A 21,261-nucleotide genomic window follows, 5' to 3' on the forward strand; every position below is an offset into this window, starting at 1 on the left:
TGAAAATGTAAACGATAGAACTAATGAAATTGCTTTCCCCTCACCTTTCACCCCCAACAGCCATCGCATTCAGCACATAATCCTCCGACACTTTTGCCGCCTTCAACGGGATCCCACACTAGTCACATCTTTCCATCCCCACCCCTTTCTGCTTTCCGCAGAGACTGTTCCCTTCACAACTCCCTGGTTAACTCATTTGGGTCCCTTCCCATCCAAACCGCCCCCTCCCCAGGTACCTTCCCCAGAACTGCAGGAGATGGAACACCTGTCCCAGTATCTCCTCCCTCGTCTCTGGCCAGGGACCCCAACAGTCCTTTCAGGTGAGGCAGAGGGTCACAGTACCTCCTCCAACCTCATTTACTGTATCTGCTGCTCCAAGTGTATATCGGCGAGATCAAGCGCAGACTCGTCAATCGTTTCGCTGATCGCTTTCATTCAGTCCGCCTCGGCCTACGTGATCTCCTGGTTGCCAAGAACTTTAAATCTCCTTTCCATTCACATATTGACCTTTCTGACCTGGGTCTCCTCCATTGTCAGAATGAGGCCAAATGTAAATTGGAGGGACTGCATCTCATATTTCACTTGGGCAGCTTACAACTCAGCAGTATGAATATTGATTTCTCTAACTTCAAGTAACTCTTGCATCCCCTCTCTCTCCATCCCTCCCCCACCCTAGTCATCATACTAGTTTTACTGTCATCCTGTTGAGTTCCTCTGTTTGTATACTCGTCACCTGTCCCAGTCAACAATGGCCTATTGTGTGCCCACATTTCCTTGATTATTGTCGCTTTTTGCATTTCTTCAATTCATTTCTCCAAAGTACCATCTATATCTCTTGTTCCCCTTTCCCCAACTCTCAGAAGGAGGGTTTCAACCTGAAACGTCACCTATTCCTTTTCTCCAGAGTTGATGCCTGACCCGTGACTTTGGAGTAACTTTTTGTGACTATGTACTGTAGGTTAGTTTGAAGAAGGGAACTAAGCTGAAACTTCACCTATTCGTTTTCTCCAGAGATGCTGCCTGACCCGCTAAATGACCCGCATTTTGTGCCTATCTTCAGTCTAATCCACCATCTGCACTTCATTCCTACACAGGTATGTACACCATCTCAACTACTGTATATAAAATAGCATATAATCACAAAGCCGGTGTGTTAGTTAATCTGAAATGGAGGCAGAGAGATAGTGAAGCCACTTAACAATTATTGACCTACTGCAAGGGTCCTTATGGCCCTTGTACACAATAGCGCAGGTTGTAGATCCATGCCTCGCAGCAGCAGCAATCTGGGTTTAATCGATTCCTGTTGCTTTCTGTGTGGCTTACATGTTTTGCCTGGACCACATGGGTTTTTTCAGGTGCTCCAATTTACTCCCAAAGATATGCAGTACCATTCACTACCATAAATTACCCTTGGAGTGGAGTAGAAAGGTAGAAGCGGGATTGAGTTGATGGGAATTTGGGGAGTATAAAATAGATTTAATATAGGATCAGTGGTTGGTGTGCATTTCATGCGCCAAAGGGCCTATTGCTAGGCTATACACATTCCAACTTCACTTAACCCATCCTTAGTGATTAACAATGTGGAAGTTAGCAGGGTCCGCAGCTGTTCAACCTTCCTGTTTGCCATTGTGAGCAACCTTCTTTGCAAGCTGGTAACTAGCTTTCGCATTAACCAAATAATTGAATATCATGTCAGTGACCAACTTCGTTATGAACAAGTAATTAAATGGCATCTGTCGTCACTTGTGTCTCAATGAAATGGCATGTAGGTCACAAATGTTAATTTTTACAGTGATATTACATAGTTAAATGTGACATTTATTGTTTTTGCGTGTGCCCAGAGCAAAGTGATAAGCATTATCTATTTTTGTTTTCTTGTTTTCATTATTTATTCTTGTTTCTGGTAGCCCAGGCTCTCAATTATTTCATACCTTCTTCCGTTCCATGCTATCACCCACAGTCCACTTCTTCATTACTCAGCCCAGTTAATAGCTATTTATCTCCGAAGCTAAATCTGACCCAGGAACCTGTATAATATCACAAAAATAAGACAAACATTGTTCAGTGCTTTTGAAAAATTCCTATCAGAGTGGAATCGTGAATTTAGCAAAATAATCTGAATCCTTTTGATTACACCTAATTCAGGTTATAAATATGGAATTTTAACTATTTCAGATTGCGTTACAATCCTGTACCATTAGTTGCTTTGTACTCATTGTATTTATTGTTATATTTATCCTTACTGTAGGCATACTGTTTACTATGGGGGCTTCATTTGAACAAGGAATTTCATCACAATAAACTAATCTGATTCATACTAAATTGAATTTATATGTAGATTTTTCAACATTTACTAAAATGAAATGCAGGATATGTTGCCGCATGAAAGGGCTAACAGCGTAATATATCTTTGCTGGTGTTTGATTTTCTTATGAATCACTGAGTTTTATACATATCCAGAAACCCTCATTATAACAGACCATGGGGAGGGGAGGGGAGGGGGGGAATGATGTCCGTTATTGCTAATTGTCTGCTGTAACTGAGTAAGGTATTATTGTTGTATAAGTAGTAGAAAAAAACAACTGCAGTTGCCAGTTAGTACACAAAAGGACACAAATTACTGGTAACTCAGCAGGTCAGGCAGCATCTTTTGGAGAATATGGATGTGACATTTCGGGTTGAGACCCTTCTTCAGACTCACAGTCTGGAACTAAGTCTGGAATTTAGGTGAATTGACAGCACCGGCCTGCCTGCAGTCAGGGGAGATGCAAGGATCAGTGAAGTCAATGCGCGCTGCCTAAGGTGATGGCGGTAGCTGCGGCCTGGAAGCAGCTGAGGAAGTTTGTGGGACAGTGGTGGCAGCAGTAGGTCCGGCCTGGAAGCTATCAGGGAGGGGGTGCGAGCTGGGAGTGGCGTTGGCAGTTGAGCCTGGAAGTGACTGGGGAGGAGGTACAAGCCAGGGGTGGCATGGGCAGCCAGGTCTGGACAAGGCCAGAGAGGCAGTGCGAGTTGGGTATGGCATCAGCAGCTACAACTGGAAATGGCCGGTAGGTGGTGCAAGCCAAAGGTACGTCCATCCTCTATAACTGAAATCCGCTATGAAGTGGTCTGTTAAAACATGGATTTACTGTATAGGTTTAGATAAGCAGCTTCAAGAAACTGGTTCACCCACTGCCTAACATATAAAATAATTCTTTGTGTTTCAACATCATCAATTATTACTAGAAGCTTGACATTAAATTCATAACTTATATTGACTAACACGATCATTCTTAGTCAACAAATGTGTTACTTTGTTATTAATGAAGACAGACCAAACAATACTCCAGTAATATGAAGAACCATTGGAAAAGAATAAACCATCTTATTTTACATAAAATGCACAAGTGAACAGTAGAGTTTTCTACTTAGTTTTCGTGTTCCTTGCACTCCTCATACACAAACACATCTCTGTAATTATTCTCGAGTCTTGTTTTCGAGCTCCAATCTTTAAATTGGCTAGATATCTTTTCCATCTTCTATAAGATCAATAAATGGACTGTTTACTAGCTATCAGTCAAAGATACCAGCTTCTAAAAGCCCTTGAAGTCAGGAACACAGAACTAGCTGTTGTCTTTCCCCAAGAACACAGAATGAAAACCATGGCATAATGACATGAAACACCTACAATTAAAATTATGTGCACTGTTTACTCTTTGCTTCATTTGAACAAGGATTTTCATCAATTATTATTTTGAATCATATGTAATCTATCTCAGACTTTTAAGTGGTTCAACAAAAACAGCAAATGGTGTTTAGATTTCTGCTTACAAAGCCTAACAAATTTTTCAAGGTAATTCACAATAATGTGAGCAGGCAAATCTGTTGTTTACTTAAGTTATACTTTAGATCATAGTGCCACAGAGTCATATAGCACAGAAACAGGCCTTTCAGCCCAACTTAGTGACCAAAATGCCCCATCTACACTAGTCCCATCTGCCCATGTTTGTCCCATATCACTCAAAACCTTTCCTATCCATGTACCTGTCTTAATATTGTTCAAATGTTGTTATAGTACCTGCCCCAAATACCTCTTCTGACAGGCAGATATTTCCATATACCTGTGTGAAAAGGTTACCCCTCAGGTTCCTATTAAATCTTTCCTCTTTCATATGCTCTGGTTCCTGATTCCCATACTCTGGGTAAAAGTCTGGGCATTCACGCTGCCTATTCCCCTCATGATCTTATACATTTCTATAAGATCACCCCTCAGCCTGCACTCTAAGGAATAACGTCTTAGCCTGCCCATCTCCCCCTGTTGCTGAGGTCTGAAAGTCTTGGCAACATCCTCATAAAACTTATCTGCACTATTTCCAACTTAACAGCATCCTTCCTATTATACAGTGACCAAAACTGAACACAATACTCCAAATGCAGCCTCACAAACGTCTTGTATAAGTATATCATTACATCTCAACTTCTGTACTCAATACCCTGATTCATGAAGACCAATGTACCGAAAGCCTTTTTGACCACCCTATCTACCTGTGATGCTACTTTCAAGGAACAATGTACTTGCACTCCTACATCTCTCTGCTCTACAACAGTTCCCAATACCCCAGCAATTACTATGAAGGTCCTGCCCTAGTTTAAGTTCCAAAATGCAACATCTCACACTTATCTACATTAAACTCCATTAACCATTCCTCAGCCCACTTGCCAAACTGATATTGGGCTGGGGTCTTGCGAAGTTTCAAGAGAGAGTTAGATATAGCTCCTAGGGCTAACGGAATCAAGTGATATGGGGAGAAAGTAGGAACAGGGTATTGATTTACGATGATCAGCCATGATCATATTGAATGGCGGTGCTGGCCAAAGGGCTGAAAGGCCTATTCCTGCACCTATTGTCTATGTTTCTATCTTCGCACTGAGAATTGCCATCAACAATTTCTCATCCTAATACTCTTACTTTGCAGTTTGGATGTTTATGGCCAATTATGTTGACTGAAGATCCATGAGTAGTCTGACAGAAGAAAGGCCTCCAATGATTCAGTGAAGACGCCCCACCTTCAAACGTCCCACAAAGCTTTGAAAGGAGGCAAAATTCAGCCCCGCACTTTACTGGCTGCAAATGTAGATGCGTGATTTTTATTTTAATAGTTTTTGAATCCCTCCGACAATCAGCCCCTATGATTTCCCCTTCATTTGTGGGTGGCACAGTGGTAAAGCAGTAGAGTTGCTACCTTACAGTGCCAGACTCGGGTTAGATCCTGACTACGGGTGCTATCTGTACAGAGTTTGCACGTTCTCCCTGTGACCACATGGGTTTTCTACGGATGCTCTGGTTTCCTCCCATATTCCTCAGGTTTGTAGGTTGAGTGGCTTGTCTAAATTGTATGTAGGATGGAATTAGTGTATGGGTCGGCGGGAACTCGGTGGGCCGAAGAGCCTGCTTCCATGCTGTAACTCTAAACTAAACTAAAACATTATACTCTCTCTACCATAATGGTCATGGGATCCATTTATTAAAGTCATTGCTAATGCAGAATCTGAAAGAATTCAAGTTCCGGGTCCATAGGAAGTATTTATTTAAATTATTAAAATTGATGTCATTGAAACAAAAATTACTCAATCATTCGAAAAAGGTTAGCTGAAACACCCCAAAAAAACATAAATAATTAATTTTTAAAACATTAAAACAGGGAAAGTAGTTTTTTAAAGAAAAGTAACCTGCTTTCTGCTTTGCTTCTCAGTTCAAAGACCAACAAACTCCACTTCAATCAGTTACGTCTCAGACCCTGAGCCAGTCTAAATACTGGGAAATCTGAACCAGACTGGTCTAGGCCACTAGGGCTCGATGTGAACTGGCACATTTGATGGTCCGTAATGGTTAATATGTCTGGGACGCCCATATTTGGCAGTGCACATTTGATGGTCCGTAATGGTTAATATGTCTGGGACGCCCATATTTGGCAGTGCACATTTGATGGTCCGTAATGGTTAATATGTCTGGGACGCCCATATTTGGCAGTGCACATTTGATGGTCCGTAATGGTTAATATGTCTGGGACGCCCATATTTGGCAGTGCACATTTGATGGTCCGTAATGGTTAATATGTCTGGGACGCCCATATTTGGCAGTGCACATTTGATGGTCCGTAATGGTTAATATGTCTGGGACGCCCATATTTGGCAGTGCACATTTGATGGTCCGTAATGGTTAATATGTCTGGGACGCCCATATTTGGCAGTGCACATTTGATGGTCCGTAATGGTTAATATGTCTGGGACGCCCATATTTGGCAGTGCACATTTGATGGTCCGTAATGGTTAATATGTCTGGGACGCCCATATTTGGCAGTGCACATTTGATGCTCCGTAATGGTTAATATGTCTGGGACGCCCATATTTGGCAGTGCACATTTGATGGTCCGTAATGGTTAATATGTCTGGGACGCCCATATTTGGCAGTGCACATTTGATGGTCCGTAATGGTTAATATGTCTGGGACGCCCATATTTGGCAGTGCACATTTGATGGTCCGTAATGGTTAATATGTCTGGGACGCCCATATTTGGCAGTGCACATTTGATGGTCCGTAATGGTTAATATGTCTGGGACGCCCATATTTGGCAGTGCACATTTGGATATACTGCCCTCACTTCCGTTTATATTGCTGAATATGAGTAGTTGTATTTAAATCCACTGGCATAAACCGGCAGGATCCCATTCATTAGTCCTCCATTCCAGCAAAATGCATTTTATAATTGTTAATTCTAACTTGGAGGATAACTATAGTATTATATTTTATCCTTTGAATTAACTGGACCAGATGCCCCTACTATTTCTGTGACACCATAAAAGGTAGCCTGCATGTGTAGGAAGGAACTGCAAATACTGGTTTATACAGAAGATAGACACAAAGTGCTGGAATAACTCATCTCAGGAGAAAAAGAATAGGTGATGTTTTGGGTCAAACCCCTTCTTCAGGTCGCCTGCATATTTGCCAGATCCACATTCTAGGCTATGTGGAAATTAAAGTGTTAGCCAAAAGGCAACAAATAACATGAAGGGCAATAATGTTTCCACTCCTTTCATAAAGTAGAAAGGATGCTCTGAACACAACACCACTCTGGCTACACTCTCTTCTGGCTACTACTATCAGGAAGAAGGTGCAGGGGCCTGGGAACCCTTACCTCCTGGTTCAAGAACAAATTCTTCCTATCAACTGTCAGGTTCGTGAACCACCATGCTCTAGCTCAACTACAATCCTAACTCAGCATAGAACCATTACACTTTGCAATTCTATGGTTGTTCTATGTACATTGGTTTTTGCACTATTACGGTCTAGTTTACTTTAAAATTATTATCATTTATTGCAGGAAAGAACTGCAGATGCTGGATTATATCGAAGGTGGATACAAAATGCTGGAGTAACTCAGCGGGACAGGCAGCATCTCTGGAGAGAAGGAATGGGTGACGTTTCGAGTTGAGACACTTCTTCATTTTATTGTATATTTATTGTTGTGTTGTTTCATCTAATTTGCCTATAAAGCTGCAGCAGGTAAGAATTTCATTGTTCTAGTTCATATCCAGTGCAATGTCAAATAAACGCTTGAGTCTTTAAATTCTGGTTTGTTTTTTAATCCCAAATGTGCATCTCAGTCTGAACAGTAAAACACACCTCACTCAAGAATAAACATAATTAGTCAGTGCTCGCTTGGCATTGTGATGTGTTAGTAATCTGAGATTAATGCTTAAATTGCAAAACAGTCCTATAAAGAAGCCACAAGTATGTGGTTTACTGTTAACTTCTGTATAATGTGGCAATATTTTGTGTAATTGCTGTGCAACTGCTAAAGATTGCACAGGATGGATGGATATTACAGGTCATCAATCTAGCAAAGGTGTTGCATAGAAACATTAAACTGTCACAGTTCTGCGAATTCCCTGATATATACATTCACAGATAAAGATGCAATCTTAGTTAAGAGCAACTATGCAGGCAGTCCTTTCCAAAGTTTAAAAAGTCTGCCAGCTCTCACTGTGTATATTTATATACGGTTACTTGGATCAGGTAAATGGGGCTTGCTGATACCAATGGAATCAGTTTAAATTAAGAAATAAGGACATGCAACATAGGAGGGGAGAAAAAATAGAACATATGACAAATAAAACAATATTCATGAATGTTGCTATGTGTGCAGAGCTCCAAGTGATGTATTTTACTAGAAGCAACTGAATCATGCAATGGGAGTGATTGTTTTCTAATATTTCACTTTTCGCATAGATTATTCAGAAGCAATTATGGAAATCATAAGTAATATAAACAGGAAAAGGATATTCATGCCCTTGTGTCTGCTCTGCAATTCAATAAGATAGTGCTAATCTTTTATCTCAGCTCCACTTTTCTGCATTAATCCCATATCCCTTGATTTACTTAACATCTAAAATTTCAACATTCTCCATCGTGAATGCATTCTGCAATGAAGGGAAGAGAATTTCAAAGATACTTCGCCCACTAAGTGAAGAAATATCTCCTCACTTCAATCCAGAAAGATCGACTCCTTATTTTAAATCTGCCACTCCTGATTCTGAACATTCCAACCAAGAGAAACACAATTCCTGCAAACACTCTTTCAGGCTCAATCTTTTTCACTGCAAAATTTTACAAAGAGTGCCACAAAATACACCTAAAATATTTTGGTTCAATTTAATGGCTAGTAGTAAAGAGATAGAAATAAGATATAGTGGATGTGCGAAATATTGACGGTTAAATTAGTTTTATGGTAACTACGGCACGGTAGCGCAGCGGTAGAGTTGCTGCTTTACAGCGAATGCAGCGCCGGAGACTCAGGTTCGATCCTGACTACGGGTGCTGCACTGTAAGGAGTTTGTACGTTCTCCCCGTGACCTGCGTGGGTTTTCTCCGAGATCTTCGGTTTCCTCCCACACTCCAAAGACGTACAGGTATGTAGGTTAATTGGCTGGGTAAATGTAAAAATTGTCCCTAGTGGGTGTAGGATAGTGTTAATGTACGGAGATCGCTGGGCGGCACGGACTTGGTGGGCCGAAAAGGCCTGTTTCCGGCTGTATATATATGATATGATATGATATGATATGATACACTCAATTTTTCATCCCATAGACTCCGCGAAGTGTATGTGAGAGGCACTTCAGGCCAAACACTGCAACAGGAGGCCGTGTAAATTTTGTTACAGCCAATGGAATCAAATGTCGTGAAAATCAGATGCTGCATGGGAAATGTGAACAAAGATTATACCTTTAAGAATTTAAGAGTATAGTTACAAACAGAACAAAAGTATGTTTGTTGCTGTACAAAAATGGACTTTAAGAGAGTAAGAAGCCGTGATACTGTCAAAGTCGTAGTAATGGAAATGGAGTAGAAGAGCTTACAGAAATTTCACGTTGTTTACATTAAAGGTGAATGTGGGGTGCGATCTGATATAAAAAATGAAGTTATTCATCCCTGGAGGGAAATTGGTCTGCCAATGGTCACAACACACAACAAGGTACACAAAAAACTTGAAATTAGAAGTGAAACCAAAAAGAAAAAGACAAGCAACTGTTGGCTGGCTGCCCTGTGCCCTGTGCCTTTACCGGAAGAAATGAACAAACAAACAAACGAACACAGACTTATCCCCTAAGCAGAGGATTCTAAACTAGAGTGCCCCCCCCACCTCCCCTACACCAGGTCCCCCTTAATGGACTAAAACCTAACATCTGTGAAAAGTGAAACAGTCAACATTTCAAGTCTGGGACCCTTCATAACTGAGAAAGAGATAAAATCCTTCCATGTCTGCTACCTGCTGAGTTTACCCAGTATTTTTCATATTTAGCATCTGCAGCTTTTTTTTGTTTTCATGAAGTTTATGGAAGGCAGTAGGGTAATGGATTCAGAGGGGAAATGGGAAAAGGAGCAGAAATGGAGACCCAAGTCACTGAAGATGAAGCTCAATAATGCCGGCGGCACGGTAGCGCAGCGGTAGAGTTGCTGCTTTACAGCGAATGCAGCGCCGGAGACTCAGGTTCGATCCTGACTACGGGTGCTGCACTGTAAGGAGTTTGTACGTTCTCCCCGTGACCTGCGTGGGTTTTCTCCGAGATCTTCGGTTTCCTCCCACACTCCAAAGACGTACAGGTATGTAGGTTAATTGGCTGGGTAAATGTAAAAATTGTCCCTAGTGGGTGTAGGATAGTGTTAATGTACGGGAATCGCTGGGCGGCATGGACTTGGAGGGCCGAAAAGGCCTGTTTCCGGCTGTATATATATGATGATATGATATGATATGATGCCAAGACTGGAAACTTTAAACTCGATAGACACAAAAAGCTGGAGCAACTCAGGGACAGGCAGCCTCTCTGGAGAGAAGGAATGGGTGATATTTCGGGTCGAGACCCTTCTTCAGACTGAATGGAAACACCACCCATTCCTTCTCTGCAGAGATGCTGCCTGTCCCACAGAGTTATTCCAGTTTTTTGTGTCTATCTTCGGTTTAAATCAGCATTAGCAGTTCCATCCGATACAAACTTTAAATTCATGTGAGGTTTTTGGGGATTGTAGATACAGTGGATTTTAAAACAGTGAGGGTGGTTTGAACAGGATGGCGTTTGAAGGAGGTGTTGAAGGTGTAGTGGTGAATGGAACAGGAGAGAGGTTCATGAGCATCTCTGCTGACCTTATAGCTATGCAATCACCATAACCAATATAGGGAGTAGATTATACGGTGGCCTATCATTTTAGTGGCTCATACTGCACCCTGTTTTGGGAGAAGCTGCATCCTCAGATTTATGTTTCTTTGTATGGGATTTGAAATCGTTTGCCATCTTCATTGATGGATATGTTTTCTGGTATATGGAATATCAGCCAAAATATTCTTATATGGACAGCATAATAAAATCTGGTATCGTTTGCTTTCAAATTCATTCATTAAGACAATGGCTCTCTGCCCTATTATACTATTGGTCAAGTATCAGCAACAACAACCGTTAAAAAGAACCTTAATTTAATTCTCATTTATTATTTCCTAAATATTATAGAGAGAAACTAATTGACCCATCAAGCCAATGCTAGATCTTGGAATAATCCTATTAAACCCATTTACCCACCTAATTCTCTGAAACGTATTCTCCCACATATGTCCATTATCATATTACTAATTCTCATACCACACACCATCATAATTTACAAAAGCCAATTAACCCAAACACAACAGATATTTAGGGTGTGGAAGGAACCTGAAGCACCCAGGGGAAACCCACACGGACTAAGGGAGAATGTACAAATTCTCACTGACTGCACCAGAGATCAGAATTAAACCTGGGTTCAGAAGCTGTAAGGCGGCAGCACTAATTGCATTACTACTGTGTCAACCAACAGTACCAGGTGATATGTTTGAGTCATAGAGAGACGCTGCACAGAAACAGGCCGTTTGGACCACTGTATCAGTGCCAACCACCATTTACACTAGTCCTACATTAATTCAATGTTTTATTCTCCCAACATTCTCATTAATTCCCTCCAGATTCTGTCATTCATCTGCACATCAAAAGTAATTTATAGTGGACAGTTAACCTTCCACCAGCATGTCTTTGGCATAAAGCACCCAATGTTAGGATTGAACTCTAAAGCTGTAAGGCAGTAGCCCTACCAGCTATGCCACCTATGCTATGTTGTTCATAGAATGTTGCAGGAAAGGAATGTGCACGTTTGCTTCACAAAGCCTTTATACCACATCAGCTCTTCTTCTTCTTCTTGTGGTTGAGGCAGCAGAAGTTATGAAGCTGCTTCTGCTTCTGCTGTCTCTGTTTGTTATCGTTCGCCTGACTGAGGTCAGTTGACAGTGCTCACCACGAGGAGGTCGACAACACGAGTCCCACCACATCAGCTACAGAATCTAAACCCAATTTTTCATTGTTCCCCATAATTTTGAATGTTCCTTGTTTATAGGCAATTGTGTAATTTATTCTGAAATAATTTAATGATTCACAGCACCTGTTCAACAACAATTTGCAAAATTATAAACTCCTTCTGCATAGAAAAGTGTTTTTTTCTTGTTAATTTAATTATTTTTCTAATCGTCTCCCTTCCTGAATCACCTTTCTACTCCACCATTCAAAACAATCTAGTATGGCGAGTCCGGAAACTTGTTCTTTGTTGAAGAAGTTAATTGCGACAGCAATATTCGATTACAAAGTTTCTTTAACAAGATAATGGACAACCATTAAAACTCACTGTCTTCTTCGAAGACGTCTCCTAACTAACTCTTTTCGGGCGCCAAAAGCGCACATGACAACGCTGTCCAATCAGCGATATCGCTCTCTGGACCAATCCCTACGGTCGCGCCCACACGTGACCTTGCTGGCCAATCTGAGGGTTCGACGACTAGGACCACTCTCTATGGTCGCTACATGACACCCCCCAGAACCCGAGGTACGGAACCTAGCAGGGAGCCGGATTTCGCGACCAGCACGAGTAAGGAGAGGGGCAGCCTGAACCACAGGAGCAGGGGATTCCGGACTTGGTGGAACTGCCGGAGCGGGGGGTCCTGGACTGATCGGAACTGCCGGAGGCCGGCCTCTCCTAGGTGGTTGGCCGACCAGGACTGGGCGGTCCGGATCCAAATGCGCAGGTTTAAGCCTGGACACCGAGACGAGATCACTCCTGCCGCCCACGTCTAAGGTGAAGGTGACCGTCCCCTTACGCAAAACCCGGAACGGCCCTTCATAGACCCTCTGTAACGGGGCACGATGGGCATCCTTGCGCAAAAATACAAACTCACAGTCCTTCAGGGCAGGCGGTTCGTGGACCATGGGACACCCATGACGTGAAGTCGGAACTGGGGCCAGGGAACCCACACGTGCCCGGAGCGATGCTAAGACTGATGGGACTGGAGGCAGCTGGCCGGAGGGGTCCGGAAGCAAATCCCCGGGCACTCTAAGTGGCGAGCCATATACTAGCTCCGCGGACGAAGCACCGAGATCCTGCTTAGGAGCAGTCCGAATGCCCAGAAGGACCCAGGAGAGTTGATCCACCCAGTCCGGGCCTTCTAGCCTCGCACTGAGGGCCGCCTTGAGTTGACGGTGGAACCTCTCCACAAGCCCATTTGCCTGGGGGTGGTATGCTGTAGTGTGTTGTAACCGGGAACCGTACAGCTCTGCTAGCGTGGCCTAGAGGGACGAAGTGAACTGCGGCCCCCTGTCGGTGGTAATAACCGCCGGAACCCCGAAACGTGCTACCCAATGGAGGGCCAAAGTCCTGGCACAAGAGGCAGCAGAGGTATCGGACAATGGGAAAGCCTCTGGCCACCGGGTGAACCTATCCACCACCGTGAGGAGATGGGTGTAGCCCCGGGAGGAAGGCAAGGGCCCGACTAAATCCACGTGAATGTGGAAAAAACGGACCGCTGGGACCTCGAACTCCTGTACGGGGGGCTGGACATGGCGCTGGACTTTAGCGGTCTGGCAGGGAACGCAGGAACGGGCCCAAACAGCTACCTGTTTACGCAGGCCATGCCAGACAAACCGAGCGGCTACTAAAGCAGAGGTGGAGCGGATGGACGGGTGCGCCAGCCCATGAATGGCATCGAAAACCCGGCGCTGAAGGGTGGGCCGCACTACCGGCCTGGGACGGGGAAGGGAAACATCACACCAGACTTTTATGCCTTCCGACCCGCAGGCTACCTGAGCCAACTTCAACCCCGAAGTGGTGGATTGGTATGCCGAGGCAGTATCCGCCAGAAGTTGTGCTTCCGCAAGCTCCTGGGGATCCACCTCGCAGTCCACCGCCGAAACGGGGGAAAAAGCAGGCTGAGACAGGGCGTCAGCAACGGCATTAAGCTTACCCGCGACATGACGGACATCGGTGGTAAATTCGGAGATGGCAGTCAGGTGCCGCTGCTGGCGGGCCGACCATGGGTCGGACAATTTGGAAAATGCAAAAGTTAATGGTTTATAGACAATAGACAATAGACAATAGGTGCAGGAGTAGGCCATTCAGCCCTTCGAGCCAGCACCGCCATTCAATGCGATCATGGCTGATCACTCTCAATCAGTACCCCGTTCCTGCCTTCTCCCCATACCCCCTCACTCCGCTATCCTTAAGAGCTCTATCCAGCTCTCTCTTGAAAGCATCCAACGAACTGGTCTCCACTGCCTTCTGAGGCAGAGAATTCCACACCTTCACCACCCTCTGACTGAAAAAGTTCTTCCTCATCTCCGTTCTAAATGGCCTACCCCTTATTCTCAAACTGTGGCCCCTTGTTCTGGACTCCCCCAACATTGGGAACATGTTATCTGCCTCTAATGTGTCCAATCCCCTAATTATCTTATATGTTTCAATAAGATCCCCCCTCATCCTTCTAAATTCCAGTGTATACAAGCCCAATCGCTCCAGCCTTTCAACATACGACAGTCCCGCCATTCCGGGAATTAACCTAGTGAACCTACGCTGCACGCCCTCCATAGCAAGAATATCCTTCCTCAAATTTGGAGACCAAAACTGCACACAGTACTCCAGGTGCGGTCTCACCAGGGCCCGGTACAGCTGTAGAAGGACCTCTTTGCTCCTATACTCAACTCCTCTTGTTACGAAGGCCAACATTCCATTGGCTTTCTTCACTGCCTGCTGAACCTGCATGCTTCCTTTCATTGACTGATGCACTAGGACACCCAGATCTCGTTGAACTCCCCCTCCTCCTAACTTGACACCATTCAGATAATAATCTGCCTTTCTATTCTTACTTCCAAAGTGAATAACCTCACACTTATCTACATTAAACTGCATCTGCCATGTATCCGCCCACTCACACAACCTGTCCAAGTCACCCTGCAGCCTTATTGCATCTTCCTCACAATTCACACTACCCCCCAACTTAGTATCATCTGCAAATTTGCTAATGGTACTTTTAATCCCTTCGTCCAAGTCATTAATGTATATCGTAAATAGCTGGGGTCCCAGCACCGAACCTTGCGGTACCCCACTGGTCACTGCCTGCCATTCCGAAAGGGACCCATTTATCCCCACTCTTTGCTTTCTGTCTGTCAACCAATTTTCTATCCATGTCAGTACCCTACCCCCAATACCATGTGCCCTAATTTTGCCCACTAATCTCCTATGTGGGACCTTGTCGAAGGCTTTCTGAAAGTCGAGGTACACCACATCCACTGACTCTCCCTTGTCAATTTTCCTAGTTACATCCTCAAAAAATTCCAGTAGATTTGTCAAGCATGATTTCCCCTTCGTAAATCCATGCTGACTCGGAATGATCCCGTTACTGCTATCCAAATGCTCAGCAATTTCGTCTTTTATAATTGACTCCAGCATCTTCCCCACCACTGATGTCAGACTAACTGGTCTATAATTACACGTTTTCTCTCTCCCTCCTTTCTTAAAAAGTGGGATAACATTTGCTATTCTCCAATCCACAGGAACTGATCCTGAATCTATAGAACATTGAAAAATGATCTCCAATGCTTCCACTATTTCTAGAGCCACCTCCTTAAGTACTCTGGGATGCAGACCATCAGGCCCTGGGGATTTATCAGCCTTCAGTCCCATCAGTCTACCCAAAACCATTTCCTGCCTAATGTGGATTTCCTTCAGTTCCTCCATCACCCTAGGTTCTCCGGCCCCTAGAACATTTGGGGGATTGTGTGTATCTTCCTCAGTGAAGACAGATCCAAAGTAACGGTTTAACTCGTCTGCCATTTCTTTGTTCCCCATAATAAATTCCCCTGCTTCTGTCTTCAAGGGACCCACATTTGCCTTGACTATTTTTTTCCTCTTCACGTACCTAAAAAAACTTTTGCTATCCTCCTTTATATTATTGGCTAGTTTACCCTCGTACCTCATCTTTTCTCCCCGTATTGCCTTTTTAGTTAACTTTTGTTGCTCTTTAAAAGAGTCCCAGTCCTCTGTCTTCCCACTCTTCTTTGCTATGTTATACTTCCTCTCCTTAATTTTTATGCTGTCCCTGACTTTCCTTGTCAGCCACAGGTGTCTCTTACTCCCCTTAGAGTCTTTCCACTTCTTTGGAATAAATTGATCCTGCAACCTCTGCATTATTCCCAGGAATACCTGCCATTGCTGTTCTACCGTCTTCCCTGCTAGGGCCTCCTTCCAATCAATTTTGGCCAGCTCCTGCCTCATGCCTCTGTAATCCCCTTTGCTATACTGTAATACCGACACTTCCGATTTTCCCTTCTGCCTTTCCATTTGCAGAGTAAAACTTATCATGTTGTGATCACTGCCTCCTAATGGCTCTTTTACCTCTAGTCCCCTTATCAGATCAGGATCATTACACAACACTAAATCCAGAATTGCCTTCTCCCTGGTAGGCTCCAGTACAAGCTGTTCTAAGAATCCATCTCGAAGGCACTCTACAAACTCTCTTTCCTGGGGTCCATTTCCAACCTGATTTTCCCAGTCTACCTGCATGTTGAAATCTCCCATAACCACCGTAGCATTACATTTTTGACACGCCAATTTTATCTCCTGATTCAACTTGCACCCTATGTCGAGGCTACTGTTTGGGGGCCTATAGATAACTCCCATTAGGATCTTTTTACCCTTACAATTTCTCATTTCTATCCATACTGATTCAACATCTCCTGATTCTATGTCACCCCTTGCAAGGGAATGAATATCATTCCTTACCATCAGAGCAACCCCACCCCCTCTGCCCACCTGTCTGTCTTTTCTATATGTTGTGTACCCCTGAATATTCAGTTCCCAGCCCTGGTCCTCTTGTAGCCATGTCTCAGTGATCCCTACAACATCATACTTGCCCATGACTAACTGAGCCTCAAGCTCATCCACTTTATTTTTTATACTACGCGCATTTAAGTACAACACTTTAACTTCTGTATTTACCTCCCCTCTCACATCGTTCACAATTGGCCCTGCCCTTAATTTCTTTTCCCCTCTAGAACTTCTGTTCCCATTCTTCCGAGAGTCTTTTGCAATATCTCCTGTATTCCCTTTTACCTCATCTTCATATTCACAATTTGTTAACCCCTCCCCCCACTACTTAGTTTAAAGCCACAGGTGTCACACTAGCAAACCTGCCTGCCAGAATGTTTGTCCCCCTGCTGTTAAGATGCAACCCGTCCCTTTTGTACATGTCACCCCTAGCCCAGAAGAGATCCCAGTGGTCCAGAAATCTAAATCCCTGCTCTCTGCACCAGTCCCTCAGCCATAAATTCATACCCTCTATCTCTCTGTTCCTGGCCTCACCAGCACGAGGTACCGGTAGCAGTCCAGAGATAACTACCTTCGACGTCCTACTTCTCAGCGTTTTTCCCAACTCTCTAAACTCCCGCTGTAGCACCTCCTTCCTCTTCCGCCCGACGTCATTCGTGCCCACGTGCACAACGACTTCAGGTTGATCGCCTTCCCTCGCTAGGATTTTCTGAAGCCGGTCTGTGATGTGTTGAACCCTGGCACCAGGGAGGCAACAGACCATCCTCAAGTCCCTCCTGCTGCCACAGAATCTTCTGTCCGTCCCTCGGACTATGGAGTCACCGACCACTACGGCTCTTCCAGACTTCGGTCTCCCCGTCGAGTATCCTTGCCAACAGGTCCGCCACTCGGACTGGAAACGTCTTCTGCCCCAACAGTTCCCAAGAGGGTATACCTATTTGCAATAGGCACAGCCACTGGGGTCTCCTGTAGTCCACGTCCACGTCCACTCCCCCCGGAAACAGTCTCCCACCTTCGCTCGACCTGGACCCTTGGCGTGACAGCTTCACAATAGGTCCTGTCGAGGAAACTCTCGCATTCCCGGATGGCCCTGAGGTCATCCAACTGCCTCTCCAACTCCACCACACGTCCCTTCAGGAGCTGCACCTGGACACAGTTCTTGCAGGTGTAGCTCCCAGAAGCTCCAGCGACGTCCCCGTCTTCCCACATCCTGCAGGAAACACACCGCACCAACTTTTCCGCCATCACCTTGTGCCTATAACCAGCTCTGGCTTAAAACAATTGTATCCTCCTCACCTCAGCCTCCTCGCCGAAGACTCGCAGCCAAAGACTCGCACTTTTCTCACTGGGCACTTTTCTCACTGGGCACTTTTCTCACTGGGCACTTTTCTCACTGGGCACTTTTCTCACTGGGCACTTTTCTCACTGGGCACTTTTCTCACTGGGCACTTTTCTCACTGGGCACTTTTCTCACTGGGCACTTTTCTCACTGGGCACTTTTCTCACTGGGCACTTTTCTCACTGGGCACTTTTCTCACTGGGCACTTTTCTCACTGGGCACTTTTCTCACTGGGCACTTTTCTCACTGGGCACTTTTCTCACTGGGCACTTTTCTCACTGGGCTGCACCCGAACAGGGCTGCACCCTTTTGCAAGTATTGCTTATATCACCAATTAAATTGCCTGATTGTCCAATTTACCTGACTTCTCACTTAAACTAGCACTTACTTTACTGCTCAGCCAACGGGCGTCCTTGCTCTGCTCCCGTAAAGGCCACAAATGGGCGGCCTTCAAGGAAATACCTGAAATGACGAACAGCTAAATAGAGAGCCAGAAGCTCTCGGTCAAATGCGCTATACTTCAGCTCAGCCGAACTCAGTTGCCGGCTGAAAAACGCCAAAGGCTGCCAAAGGCCACCGACCTGCTGCTCCAAAACCCCACCCACCGCCACGTCAGACGCATCAACCGTCAGGGCCGTGGGGGCGGAGGGGCTCGGGTGGACCAACATGGTGGCGTCTGCCAAAGCTGCCTTAGCTGCTGCAAAAGCCAACTCCGCGGCCGGGGACCATATCAACTCTACAGGTTTACCCGCAAGGCACTGGAAAAGCGGGCGCATGACCCGCGCAGCTGCCGGGACGAACCTATGGTAGAAGTTAACCATACCTACGAACTCCTGCAGCCCTTTCACTGTGGTGGGCCTGGGAAATGCCCGGATAGCCTCCACCTTCTCGGGCAAAGGGGTGGCGCCGGCAGGGGTGATTCTGTGCCCTAAAAAATCGAGAGAAGGGAGGCCGAATTGACACTTGGAGGGTTGGATAATGAGCCCATGGTCTTGGAGCCACTGGAATACAGTCCGCAAGTGGACCTGGTGTTCCTGCACTGAGGGGCTGGCGACCAGGATGTCGTCTAAATAAATAAACACAAAGGGTAAACCCCGACCCACACGGTCCATCAGTCGCTGGAAAGCCTGTGCCGCATTCTTTAAACCGAAAGGCATGCGCAACCATTCGAACAACCCGAACGGAGTGATCGTGGCAGTTTTTGGTATGTCCTTCGGCCGCACAGGAATCTGGTGGTATCCTCGTACCAAGTCGATCTTGGAAAACACCACCGCACCTTCCAGCCCAGACGAGAAGTCCTGCAGGTGCGGTATGGGGTAGCGATCAGCCGTAGTGACAGCATTGAGACGCCGATAATCGCCACATGGTCTCCACCCCCCAGATGCCTTGGAGACCATATGCAACGGCGAGGCCCACGGGCTGTCAGACTGACGGACAATGCCCATTTCCTCCATCTTCCTAAATTCCACCCGCGCCACCACCAGTTTGTCGGGCGGTAGCCTCCGGGCCCAAGCGAAAACGGGAGGGCCCTCGGTGCGGATGTGGTGGACCACGCCGTGCTTGGCCGAAGGGGTGTCAAAACGCTGGATGAGCAGCTCTGGAAACTCCGCCAGGACCTCAGCATACGAGTCAGGGGCTGCGACGACGGCCTGGACAGTAGGGCTGGGCGGGGAGGCGATTGTCGGAGCGACGGGCTCCTCGCTGGCGGAGGGTCGGAGGTCGTTACCGCGGACATCGGGGACCAGTGAAAAGGCCCAGAGAAAATCTGCGCCTAGGATCGCTTGTCTGATGTCTGCTATAATGAATGGCCATTCGTACGTGCGGAGGCCTAAAACAAGTGACATCTTCCGCGTACCGAACGTGCGGATGGGGCTGCCATTAACCGCTATGAGGGTAGGACCTGTCTTACCCGATCTGGTCTCAAGGTCGGTCGGCGGCACTATACTGACAATGGCTCCCGTGTCCACCAAAAATTCTGTGTCCGTGAATCGGTCTCGGACGTAGAGGCGTCGGTTCTGGCCAATCGCAACTGCCCCTATGTACGATCGGCTGAGGCATTTCCCGCGAAAGTACAAGGTGAGCGGCAGTTGCGGGATTCTCCACCCCATCGTAGATGGTAGTAGCACCAGCCGCGCTTGTGCGGATCCTTTTGGCGGGCTTTTGGAGGACTGGCGGGAGATGCGGCGCCATCTTGATGTCGCTGTGGCGTGGTCACTGATGTCGAGACCTTGTTGATCGAACCGCTTCCTTTCGATTTGGACGCCATGAGCGCATCAGCTTTTTCTGCATATGCCTCGGGGTCCTTAAAAGAACAATCCGTGAGCATAAGTCTGACATCTTCGGGAAGCTTCTCTCGGAATGCCTGCTCGAACATGAGGCAATCCGTATGTTCACCGGCTAGCATCATCATCTCAGCCATGAGAACGGACGGCAGCCGATCTCCGAGATCCGGTAGGTGCAGAAGTTTTTTAGCTCGGTCATGCCTATGGAACCCGAAGGTTCGTAGTAACAGTGCCTTCATGGCCTTGTACTTGTCTTCCGCAGGAGGGTTGACGATGAACCGCATCATGCGTGTGGTCGTCTCCGGCGACAGAGCACTGACGAGGTAGTAGTATTTCGTCGCATCTGTCGATATGTTTCTTAAATGAAACTGGGCTTCGGTGTGGACAAACCAAGATTGCGGTTGATGTGTCCAAAACGACGGAAGGTGAACGCTGACTGCGCTTAGCTCCGGTGTGCCAGGCGCAGCAGTCAACAACGGGGCGTCGTGTTCGCTCATGGTCGGTGATCGCCCAGATCACGTCGGGGTCACCAATATGGCGAGTCTGGAAACTTGTTCTTTGTTGAAGAAGTTTATTGCGACAGCAATATTCGATTACAAAGTTTCTTTAACAAGATAACGGACAACCATTAAAACTCACTGTCTTCTTCGAAGACGTCTCCTAACTAACTCTTTTCGGGCGCCAAAAGCGCACATGACAACGCTGTCCAATCAGCGATGTCGCTCTCTGGACCAATCCCTACGGTCGCGCCCACACGTGACCTTGCTGGCCAATCTGAGGGTTCGACGACTAGGACCACTCTCTATGGTCGCTACACTAGTATTAATCATCTAATCTTGATGTCTCCATTGGAATTACTTTATAAAACCGATAATTAAATCCTACTTTATAATGTGTTCCTGGTAACACTCAAGTGATTTGACACTGTCAGTTCCCCA

This window comes from Rhinoraja longicauda, chromosome 4, assembly GCF_053455715.1.
Source record: "Rhinoraja longicauda isolate Sanriku21f chromosome 4, sRhiLon1.1, whole genome shotgun sequence".
NCBI lineage: Eukaryota > Metazoa > Chordata > Chondrichthyes > Rajiformes > Arhynchobatidae > Rhinoraja > Rhinoraja longicauda.